The sequence below is a fragment of the Danio rerio genome, chromosome 12 (assembly GCF_052040795.2).
Source record: "Danio rerio strain M-AB ecotype USA chromosome 12, GRCz13ab, whole genome shotgun sequence".
NCBI classification, from domain to species: Eukaryota; Metazoa; Chordata; class Actinopteri; order Cypriniformes; family Danionidae; genus Danio; species Danio rerio.
Genome location: NC_141032.1, coordinates 31,430,780 through 31,443,087, shown reverse-complemented (window position 1 = coordinate 31,443,087; position 12,308 = coordinate 31,430,780).

Here is a 12,308-nt window from a genome sequence, read left to right as displayed (position 1 = left end):
CACTTCTCATATGAAACCACACAAAGATGAGGCATAATGACAAAACAGTCTGATTACCTTTGTATGTCTGAATATATGTATAAATTGGATTGACTTTCATTGAGTAACGCTGCATAAAAATTACAATACAAAATTCACACAAACATATAAAAAGTGAAAATGACAACAAACAGGACTTAAAACTGAGAGAGAAATAAAATACAGCACACACACATCCTAATGATTTATTAGTAACATTTAGTTATATTGGATAGGTCACGTCATGTTTTACAAAGATGTGTTTTGTTTTTGTTTGCATGTAAATCTAAATAAATAATCATATGTAATGCTCTTTATGACTTTTTTTTAATTATCAACGAAAATACAAAAAAGGTTTTCAACAAATCCAGGTATAAAGCTTAGTAAAACAAGTTAATAAAGTGTAATGTGTCAGTCTCATCCAATCAGCATTAAGCTGTGTCGTCAGCCAGTCGTTTCCCATCATGCTTTTGGTAACGCAGTCTTTTGAGAGCAACTGCGGCCGACTGCTCTATCCGAGGTACCCGCCTCGCGACCGCGAGAGCTTTTTGGCGCACGTCAGCGTGACATCAGAGCGAGGCGAAGGCAAGGCGGACACATTTCTAACCGGCATGCATCTTGCGGTGATCACCGGTGATCGATTCTGCGCAGATTTTGGCCAAGTCAAACGAGCCTAGTGATAAGGTAGTACGCGACGCAAAGGCGCACGTGAACATTGCGCATGCGCGGATAAGTCAAAACAACGAGAACGTTTCTCGTAATTTCGAGTCATTAGGCTCGTTTGAGGTGCGCCTCGCCTTGACTGCATTGTAAACGAGAGCAGGCGTGCGCAGTAAGAGGAGGGCTCAAAAATATGGAAGGCCGTTGGGGCCAAAACGTCTGCAACAAACGTGTTAACGCGCAATTGCGTGTTAACACGTAATTTACGCGTTAACACGTCATTTACGCGTTAACACGTTGGTACGTGTTAACACGTCATTTACGTGTTAACACGCAATTTACGTGTTAACACGTTTTTTTTTAAATAGTCTCATTTTTAAAGTGTTATCATTTACTGTTTTCTCCAATTAACCTACTTATTATAATATGTGTAAAGTAATTTCACTTAAATCACAATAAATGCTTTGCAGTCAATGATCTGTAGCAGATATTTAGCATTATAAAAGGCCAGACATCTTCTGTAATGTTATGTTTGATGGCATAATAATGTAAAATATTAATGTTTGTTATTCAGCTGCTGCGATTTCTTTGAAATATATGTGCAGAGAAATCAGAATGAGATTAATTTGACAAGTGTGTGCAAACACACTTTTTTTCAGGAACACAAACATACAGTATATACAAATCAACACAAGAACACAGAATGACATAAGTGGATAAAGTAAATAATAAAACATTGGTTACAAAATCATATACAGTAAGGGTTGTGTATATGTATAACTAAAAACAAGTAGCAACTAATCTAATAAAAAAGATCTATAGAGATAAAGATGTGTAGAGATCTGGAGGTTGGGCAGGTGCAAAGCAATAATCCTCTCCGCTGTTCTGACAGTCCACTGCAGTCTTCTTGTGTCTGATTTGGTGATTTCTAGATGGCACTTAAGAGTTTTTTTTATTTGAACTTTTTATACATTTATTGTTTCCAAAACTTTACACTATATACTTTTGGTCTCTGTACTGGAAGCTCCAAATCACCAAGACAAAACACTCTTGTGTGCAAACAATTGACAATAAATAATTGACAAGTTTTGATAAAACTGTAAGCTCTTTTCTGCCTGGTAAGAACAGCCCAAGTTATGATATACTAAATCAAAATAACAAGACAAAAAGTCGAAATAATGATTTATTAACTCAAAATATGACTAAAATCTGTAGAAATGACATACCGACAATAGATGGCGACAAATCACCATCTAAATGTGTAACTTAATTCTCTAAAGATGATTAATCTAATTTTTTTTCTTTTTAAAAGAGTTATTGAATCTTTAACTGAATGTCATTTTTTTCATTCATTAGCTTGTTTATGAAAACTGCATGCAAGAACTTAAACTCAAATGGTCCATGGTAATTTTGTCAAGTAACTTTGCAATGTAGTGGGTAACACATGCAGTTTAGGTCAATTCAATATGAAGTGAATTTAAAATAATATTTCCCACATTATCTTTAACTAACCAAGGACATTTTCACAGTATTATGCCACAGTATCCAATAAAACAAAAATTCTTCTTGAGTCATAAGTCTTATTTCTTATAGTTTATATAAGTGATATGGGTCGATCAATTGTTACTTATGCAAACTTCAATACTTTCTTTAAAATATTAAAGGTGCTGTAAGCAATTTTTCATCTTAACAGGCAGGCACAATGTGGCGACTCTCAAAAAAAAAAAAAAAAAAAAATTGTGGTTAGGCATGCACAGAGTATCTTCTTTCTCACAATGAGTTTCTTCTATCATTCATCCAACCAAGTTCGTTCTTCCGAAGTGATCTGGGAACAAGGTCAGTGCTGCAAAGAGCTTGTAAAGCCTGCCCTGGCTCATTTAAAGTGACCAGCGCAATGAATGATAAATGTCAGTAATAATCAAAACAGTTTAAAACGGGCTTCTCTAGAAATGTAAATATTGCACATAATATGAAAGATTGTGTTCAAGCATATAGCTGACTTGTGCACTTCATGCTATTCTTTCTTCTTGCTCATTTTGTAGATAACAGACCAACAAAAAATTCATTAAAATAGATACAAATTATATCAAATGAGTTTTAAAAAGATATATTTTCCAAGAAAGATACAAGTGTATGTTTTTGTTCCTGCCCATGAATAGATGATTTCTTTTGTTCTGTGGGAAATGAGGGTTTCTTTAATGCTCCACTGTAATTGGGTCACAAACCCCTGTCATTTGTTTGCTACATTTTTAATTTGTCATTATGTTAAAGATTGTCATAAGCATCTGATTTTTCCTCATTCTAATGTGCTTTCATTTTCTCCTAACTTGCTGCAGGAGTTTTAAAATCCCAACCGATAATGAAATCTGGTTACAGTGCACACAAACCTTAAACGTGCACACACTACAAGACAAAGAAAACTGTGGCATAGCACACTACAAGATACTATTAAGATTGTGCCTGATGGAGCACATAACCTGATTGCAGAATAACTCTGCTTTTTAATGATAGGCTAGCTAAAAAATATTTGACCAACTGCCAGAGCGAAATGCCTGCAGAATGAAAAAAAAAAAATGCTGCTTGAAAAGAGCACGTCCAAACAAATGTCTAATATTATTATGAATAACTATAATAAAAACTACTACTACTACTACTATTATTATTATTATTATTATGGATCAGAGAGAAGACAAAGGCAGATTAACAGAGAATGAATATTTAATGATACTTTAAACAATTTTGAGGTTGTTCAGAAAAGAAATATCATCAATACCAACAAAAAGAAAACAAACAAACAGAACTTAACTTCGGGTTGTAACTGAAACAAGATGATGCCAGTGGAGGTAAACACCGTACAGGATTCACAGGACAAGATAACAGACAGGATAACAAACTGGTGAGCAGGTAGGCAGGCTACATTATCAGGTAAATACTGTCACACTGTAGAGAAATGAGTCTGGGTACTAACAAAAAAAATCAGACCATAAATGAGTGACTGTTCCAGGCTTACAGGGTTATGTAGTGTGAGCGATGATGAGCAACAGGAGAAGGTGATTGGTGATTGGTCTGGTGATTGGGGCTGTGCAGGTGCAGTGAATGAATCTGATTGTCCAGAAGGATTCCTGACAATTATTATTATAAGCTAATATCATAATACTGGAACGTGCCATGCTTTGACTGGCTATTTATTTCAAAAGAAAAATTGTTAGTTGTTGCACTGCATAGCCTATAGTGTGGAAAAATATAATTTACAATGCAACGAAACCCTGGCCTGCAGTAACAGTACTGTCTCTCCCTGGGAATTTTATTTTCTATACTTTAATTTTCTAAACCTTACATTTTAATGTTTAAGCATTTTGTTTCATTGGCTACACATCTGGGTCATAGCAACCACACACACAGAATAAAGTGTGGCTAATAAAAAAAAAGATGGTTTAAGCATATTATAAATTAGCTTATTAATTTATTCATTTGTTAAAACCAACACAATTCCCACCAGCTTTTCTTTTTAGGCTTTCAGGATGTTGTCACAGCCATGAACATAATAACTTTCTTTATTAATAGCCTTATTGTTATTTTTTGACCAACTGCCTATAGGCACAACCTCAAAATGGTTTCTGGCAGTTATATAAAAAAAAAAAACATATGCATGCACTCAAGGTGTGCTGCAATTGTCTTTCATATATAAAATAAAAGTTTGTATGTTAGAGGGAAACAGAATTGCGGCTCATCTCTTGCATTTACTTAATTTTATAACAGCCAGTAAGAGATATGCAAACTGGGACATAATGACACCTATTTTAAGGTTTTGCTTATAGTGGCAGGTAATCAAATATTACCATAATAATAATAATAATAATAATATTTTATTATTATTATTATTATTAGCAGGTTGTTGTTATTCTGTTTATTGTTGTGACAAGGTCCTGTAAGCCTAAAAAGAACAGCTGGGGAGAATCGTGTCACTTTTAACAAATAAATAAATATATATAAGCTAATTTATAATAAGATTAAATGATAGTTTTTTATAAAATAGTGTAAGTATAAAAAAAAATTTGTCCCATAGCCTAAACTGAAACGAGTAGGCTATAGGCTATAAGATTTTTTTTTTCAGAGAGAGATAACTGCAGGGCCAGGGTTTTGCATTGTGAATTATATTTTTTCAATACTATAGCTAACAATTTTGCTTTTGAACTACATAGCCAGTCAAAGCACAGTATAATAAGTAAAACTGGCCACAATTTAGTTTGGATGCGATAAATTGGAAGAAAATATATACATTAAATACAAAGGCTGGTTATTTTACTGGTGATAAGGCACACTACAGTGTAACCTTACATTTTACTCATTATTTTAATTGATAATTTGTTAATTAATACTGGGCGAGGCAGTGGCGCAGTAGGTAGTGCTGTCGCCTCACAGCAAGGTTGCTGGTTCGAACCTCGGCTCAGTTGGTGTTTCTGTGTGGAGTTTGCATGTTCTCCCTGCCTTCGCGTGGGTTTCCTCCGGGTGCTCTGGTTTCCCCCACACTCCAAACACATGCGGTGCAGGTGAATTGGGTAGGCTAAATTGTCCGTAGTGTATGAGTGTGTAAGTGAATGTGTGTATGGATGTTTCCCAAAGATGGGTTGTGGCTGGAAGGGCATCCGCTGCATAAAAACTTGCTGGATAAGTTGGCGGTTCATTCTGCTGTGGCGACCCCGGATTAATAAAGGGACTAAGCCGACAAGAAAATGAATGAATAAATAATACTTAAATGTAAAAATGGTATTGAATCTACTTAGAAAGATTTTTTATTTACTTTAAAAAATGTCTGGTGCAAAGTTTAATAGCTGTTAGTTGTGAAACTTATTGATGTACTCTGGCTCCTTTAAGGGAGGTGCACCGGAAAGTAGGAGAGAGGGAAAAAAAGGAAGTGGAGAAAAGTTCGGCAGATGCAATGCTGTAGTAATGCTGTTTGTGAATGTTATGTTGATGCTCCAGATTAAAGACAAAGAAATGAATTATCACCCTGGTAACCCGCGTTTAATTATGATACCCACGTTGGAGAGACTGGTTTGTAAACAGCCAGAAACATGGGTTACAACAGATTTTCAACAAAAATATTATAAGGAAACTTATTTGACAACAACAGATCCTATAAATGTTATAACAAATGCCCTTAATTACCTAGCCTAGTTGACAGCAAGCATCAAGTGTTTATTGAGATTGTGTCTGTCATCTTTCTTTATGAAGCATTAAACAGAAGGGCGTACGTTGACCAGAGTGATGTTCAGCTGACGAGGTGCATTTATTTAGCCTGTAACCTACCCTATAGATTTTTTTTTTTTTTTTTGCATATAATGTTCTTAAAATTTCATTAAAATGTATATTTATAGTTTTTATATAAAATATAAATATATAAAAGGCCTGGATAAATTATGTATTTTATAAAAGGTTTGTTTATGGACTATGCGCGTCTCGCTGGCGCATCTGTGACCAAGACAGAACGTGTTTGTTTGAGATGATCAAGACCCACGGTATCCAGAGTAAACCACCAAATGAAAAAGAAGAATAAGAACCACATCCAACAGGAGGAACTGTGGATGCCAGAGGAATCTGTCTGAAATAGATGTCTTTTTAGTGAACAAGCATGAATAACATGCAGGTTTTAGAGTATGTGGAATTCCCAGCTTCAACTTACATGTTTTTCATGTTTGTTAACCATTTATTAATATGATTTACCATTAACAAAGCATTTGTTAGTGTAATTATAAACCTTATTATAGTCTGAACTCCAGCATTAAAATGTTACATTTGTTCATTAATGGTTCTTGTAAGCACTAATTTGTTAACTAACGTATTAATTAACACTGTAACAGACGTAAATAAGCGTTATCTTACATTTCTTTATGCTGAAGGATCATTTTATTTCTATTGTTTATGGGGGACTTTTATTTTGACAAGAAATCGTTTTTTCAGAGCTAAAAAGTTATGATGAGAGAACAGTATGGATAGCGGGCATTTCATGACGGTTTAACAGAGCTCGTATTAAAAAGGACGGTTTATAAGTTTATTCCTTGCTGCCAAATATGTTGAGCTCCTTTTAAAGGAAGTGGAGCAGATGACGTAGGCTCAACGTAGCCATTGTGTAACGAAACGATTGAGCGCATCACCACATTAATATTCACGAGAAGGATTACAAGCTGCTACGACAGACACAATCATCGTGACACCACAGCTACGTTTTACTTGAATTATTCATGATGCAGTGACCGAAGCACTACGCTGAGCTTACGGTGACCTTACCTCATCATCCAAGATCATGACGAGAGAGTAACGAACGCGGAAGTGCGTTAAGAAATACAAACCGAAAGCAGCAAAATACAAAGCAACAGAGTTTTGCTGCTGCTTAATGTCTTGTTCATCATGGGTAACACTTTACATGAATAATGATGTATTAATATGTTAACTAAACATTACTTTATTATGAACTAATGATGAATTAATGCATGCCAATCATGAATTAACTTTAACTACAGCATGAGTCACGAGTTCATGTGTGAATAACGGCTACCTTAATTGTTAGTACATGTTTATGCCTAATTTAACCATCATGAACTCATGATATCTTAATGTGTAATTATATTGTGACTTTACTTGGAGGGTCACATCATCATTAATCCATTCTTAACTACTCATGAACTCCTTATGCACGTCCATCTAGTATGTTACACTGAAAAACAATAGAAAAGTGTTCTGGCAGCATAAACATGAACAGGAATTCATGAGTAGTTAAGGATGAGTTAACAGTAATGTGCCCCTCCAAGTCATGACATAATTATACATTAACAACTTATGAGTTCACATTAATTACTTTTAGCTTAAACTTAAATGTGAATTAATACATTAATCAACAGCATGTACTAACAAGTAATTAAGGTAGCTGTTATTCACACATGAACTCATGTTGTAGTTTACGTTAGTTCATGAATACTGCATGCATTAGCTTATCATAAAATCATTCATTCAGTTTTCTATTCGGCTAACTCCCTTTATTAATCTGTGTTCGCCACAGTAGAATGGACCGCCAACTTATCTAGCATATGTTCTATGCAGCAGATGCCCTTCCAGCTGCAATCCATCTCTGGGAAACATCCATTCACACTCATTGACACTCATACACTACAAACAATTTAGCCTAATTTAACTGTATCGCATGTGTTTGGACTGTGGGGGAAACCAAAGCACCCGGAAGAAACCCAAGCAAACCCGGGGAGAACATGCACACAGAACTCCACACAGAAACACCAACTGACCCAGCCGAGGCTCAAACCAGCGACCTTCTTGCTGTGATTCAACAGCACAACTGCGCCACCACGTCGCCATCATGAATTATGAATTTATAATAAACTAATGTTTAGTTTGCATATTAATACATCATTATTAAAGTACTGTTATTGTAAAGTATTACCAAATCAATTATATAATATAAAACAGTATATAATTACAAATAAATATCATATAAATAAATTTATAAATATATCATTTCATTTTATATATATATATATATATATATATATATATATATATATATATATATATATATATATATATATTCATTTTCAGATAATGATAACTCTTATAAAGACATATTTCTTTCATTCTTTTTTTTTTTTTTAATTATGCAGTGTCACATTTAGTTGGTTCTTATATGAAAGCAAGCAGCATGACTAGAACGCTATTAAAGGGATTTTCACTCCAGTGTGGTGATACATTAAAGTATTTAGAGGCCTAAAAACACCAATAATACACATGGCCACATCTTATAGTACACATATATCACACAGAATAATGGAAATATAAATACTTTGTGCATGATGTATTCAAATAACTGTAAATATGATTTGCTATCAAGCCATATAAAATGTGATAAAATGTGAATATCTGCAAAGTATATGAAATACAAGTTAATATTTAAATTATATATATATATATATATATATATATATATATATATATATATATATATATATATATATATATATATATATATATATATATATATATTATTTTTTTTAATTTTGAAAAAATGGGCAACACGGTGGCGCAGTGGGTAGTACTGTCGCCTCACAGCAGGAAGATTACTGGTTTGAACCTCGGCTGGGTCAGTTGGTGTTTCTGTGTGAAGTTTGCATGCTTTATGAAAATGGTTTTATATTTTGTATCAAAATACTTTAGTGTCTTTTGTATTTTTTAAATACTGTAAAATACTTTGAAAGTCTACATAATGACATAAAATGCAGCCTCTGATTGATGTTTTCTCAGTTGTTTGCCCAGACTTGAGATCAGAACAGAAAATGTATTAAGAAGGTCATCAATGCTTGAAGTATTGATGAAAATTATGCTCATATAAAGAAAATAACAGACAAATGACAGGGGTATATTTGAGAGCAAGGCAACAATCATTGAAAATGGTATACTGCACAATACCATGAAAAAATATAATATAATGGGAAAAAAAACACCTAAAGACAGTGTACTGAAGTTCACCAATTGGGTGAACGAAGACTTTAAGTTAAAGAAGAACTGAAAAAATCTTCAGAAAATGAGTAAACTGCACAAATGGATGGATTGCTGATGTAGATGCCAAGACAATTAGACACACCACATAAAAATAAGTCCTACAGTGGTGACACCTATACTTCATTGGTTCTTTCAAATGTCAGAATTTTGATCTGCAGGTGCACTTATATAGTTAATGAAGAGGAAAGATGTCAGTCTAAAGATAGCAAAGTGGCACAATACAGTATATGAGACACATATTTAATAATACTCCAGCCTGGTCAAAAACTCTAGACTCCAGACTTCACAAAAACAGATAAGTCCATTTTTACAGATGTCATGTTTTTACAGATGTCATGTTTTATGTTTTGCATTAGTTACTGCCAAAACCTTATTTTATGTGTAGGCCCTGCATATTGTGTTGTGCTCCACCCTGCTTTTCCACCCTGGTCTCTCACCAGCTCTCAGGTTAATTAGCTCCCAGCTGCTAATCATTATGAATCTGCCTGAATCAGAGTGTTTTGGCTTTAAATACAGCCCTCTGAAGCTAGAGACCTGAGGAACACTTCTCCCCAGCTCTGAATAGGAATAGGAATAGGAATAGGAATAGGAATAGGAATAGGAATAGGAATAGGAATAGGAATAGGAATAGGAATAGGAATAGGAATAGCAGCAGCAGCAGCAGCAGCAGCAGCAGCAGTAATTAATTAATTAATTTTATATTTCTTATAATTTTATTGTTCACTTGTGGTTGTGATATTGGTCACTAGTGTTTTTGTAGTTGGATCAAGCCTTAAAGCCAAATAACCTTTATTGTACCATTATTGCGTTTCCATTGCTATATAGTATTTTGTGTACTTTAAGATTTAAGTTCTAATTCCATATTATTTCACAAATATATTGTGTATATATATTTTTACAAATTCTTTGTTACACCTTTTAAACAAAACTAGACTTAAAGTAAACAATTTCAATAACCTCTTTATATAAAACCCTTTTAAAATATAAGACTGTTAAGTGATGATGTCAATTTTACTGGCCACTCAATGGATGAAAACACAATGATGTGATCTAGTCTAACTCATTATCTGCAATACATGTTTTTTTTTCTTTTTAAAGAGATCATTTTCAAGACAGGACTTTCTGTATGTATTTTGTACAATTATTTATTTATTTTTTAAATGAAAGAGAAACACGAGTTTATAAATGCCTCATGTAGAGGTAAATGCGTTGACGGATAAGCTGATTTAAACTTGCTCAAGCCCTGTTGCTGTCAAACATTGTTTACTTAATGTAGTCAGTGTAACGGTGAACGGTGACCAAATATGCCTATTTCGTGACGAAATTTCCTGCTCGCTTGTAAAAGTATTTTGTGTATTTTAAAATTAAAGATATATAGAATTTTACTTTGATACATTTGTGGCTGCTGTATTTTGTAGTTTATATTGATACATGTAAAATTGATGGATTTGGGATTTTATTTTAAAATGTGGTTCAATGTATTTTTGCCCATTCCTGCTCCCTGTGTTGGCTTGTGTTTCCTCTGGGTGCTCTGGTTTCCCCCACAAGTTCAAAGGTGAAGGTGTGTGTGTGTGTGTGTGTGTGTGTGTGTGTGTGTGTGTGTGTGTGTGTGTGTGTGTGTGTGTCCATTTATAATTACAAATATGTACATGAATGTTCAATTATGTAAAACATTAACTATATCAGGTTTTATTATACAAAATATTTAGAGAATTGTTACACATTTAGATTGTTTTTTTTTTTCTACCGCCTGTTGTTGTAATGTAATTTTTACAGAATTATTCAGTCATAAATTTGAGTTATTAAATCATTATTTTGACTTTATCTTGTACTTTTGATTTAGTAAATTATAATTTTGGCTTTGCTTACCTTACATCGTTTGCACAAAGTAATGTTTTGTCTTGGTGATTGGAGCTTCCAGCTCTAAAAAATATATAAAAATATCTAGTGCAAAGTTCTGCAAACAAATATATATATATATATATATATATATATATATATATATATATATATATATATATATATATATATATATATATATATAATCTAGTAATTTATGACATGTTATATATGGTATGAGAATGTAGAATCTGCAGCCACTTCATCTGACAAAACTTCAATTACTGTCTGGTTTGGATCAGCCACCAAATCAGACATAAGACTGCAGCGGATTGTCAGGACAGCGGAGAGGATTAATTCTGTGCACCTGCCCAACATCCAGATCTCTACACATCTTTATCGATCTTTATTATTAGATTGGTTGCTACCTGTTTTTATAGTCATAAATATACACAACCCTTACTGTTTATGATTTGTAACCAAAATGTTGTATTATTTACTTTATCCACTTATGTCATTCTTTTTTCCTGTGTTCATTTGTATGTGTGTACTGTATGTATATGTGCTTCTGAAAAAAAAAACACAAAACATTTCTTTTGTTTGCACACACTTGTCAAATAAATCTCATTCTGATTTCTCTGGACACATTTTTTAAAGAAATCTCAGCAGCTGAATAACAAACATTATTATTATACATTATTATGCCATCAAACATAACATTACAGAAGATGTTTGGCCTTTCATAATACTAAATATCTGCTACATAACATTGACTGCAAAACATTTATTGTGATTTTAGTGAAATGACATTATACATTTTAAAATAAGCAGTTTCAAGAATGAAAAATGATAGCACTTTAAAATGAGACTAGTTTAAAAAAAGACGTGTTAACACGTAAATTGCGTGTTAACACGTAAATGACGTGTTAACACGTACCAACGTGTTAACGCGTAAATTACGTGTTAACGCGTAAATTACGTGTTAACACGCAATTACGCGTTAACACGTTTGTTGCAGACGTTTTGGCCCTAACGGCCTTCCATACAAAAATTACATCAGAAGTCGGACACCTGCCGAATCTCGCTGTTTAGCCACCTGGAAACGTCACCAGTGGCGGAGATCTCGTTCGCGTTTTTTATCGCAGACGAATGACCTCATGAAAAAATACTATGGTGATTTTTAGTAAATATTACTGCATTTTTAAACATGTTTATTCAGTATTGTG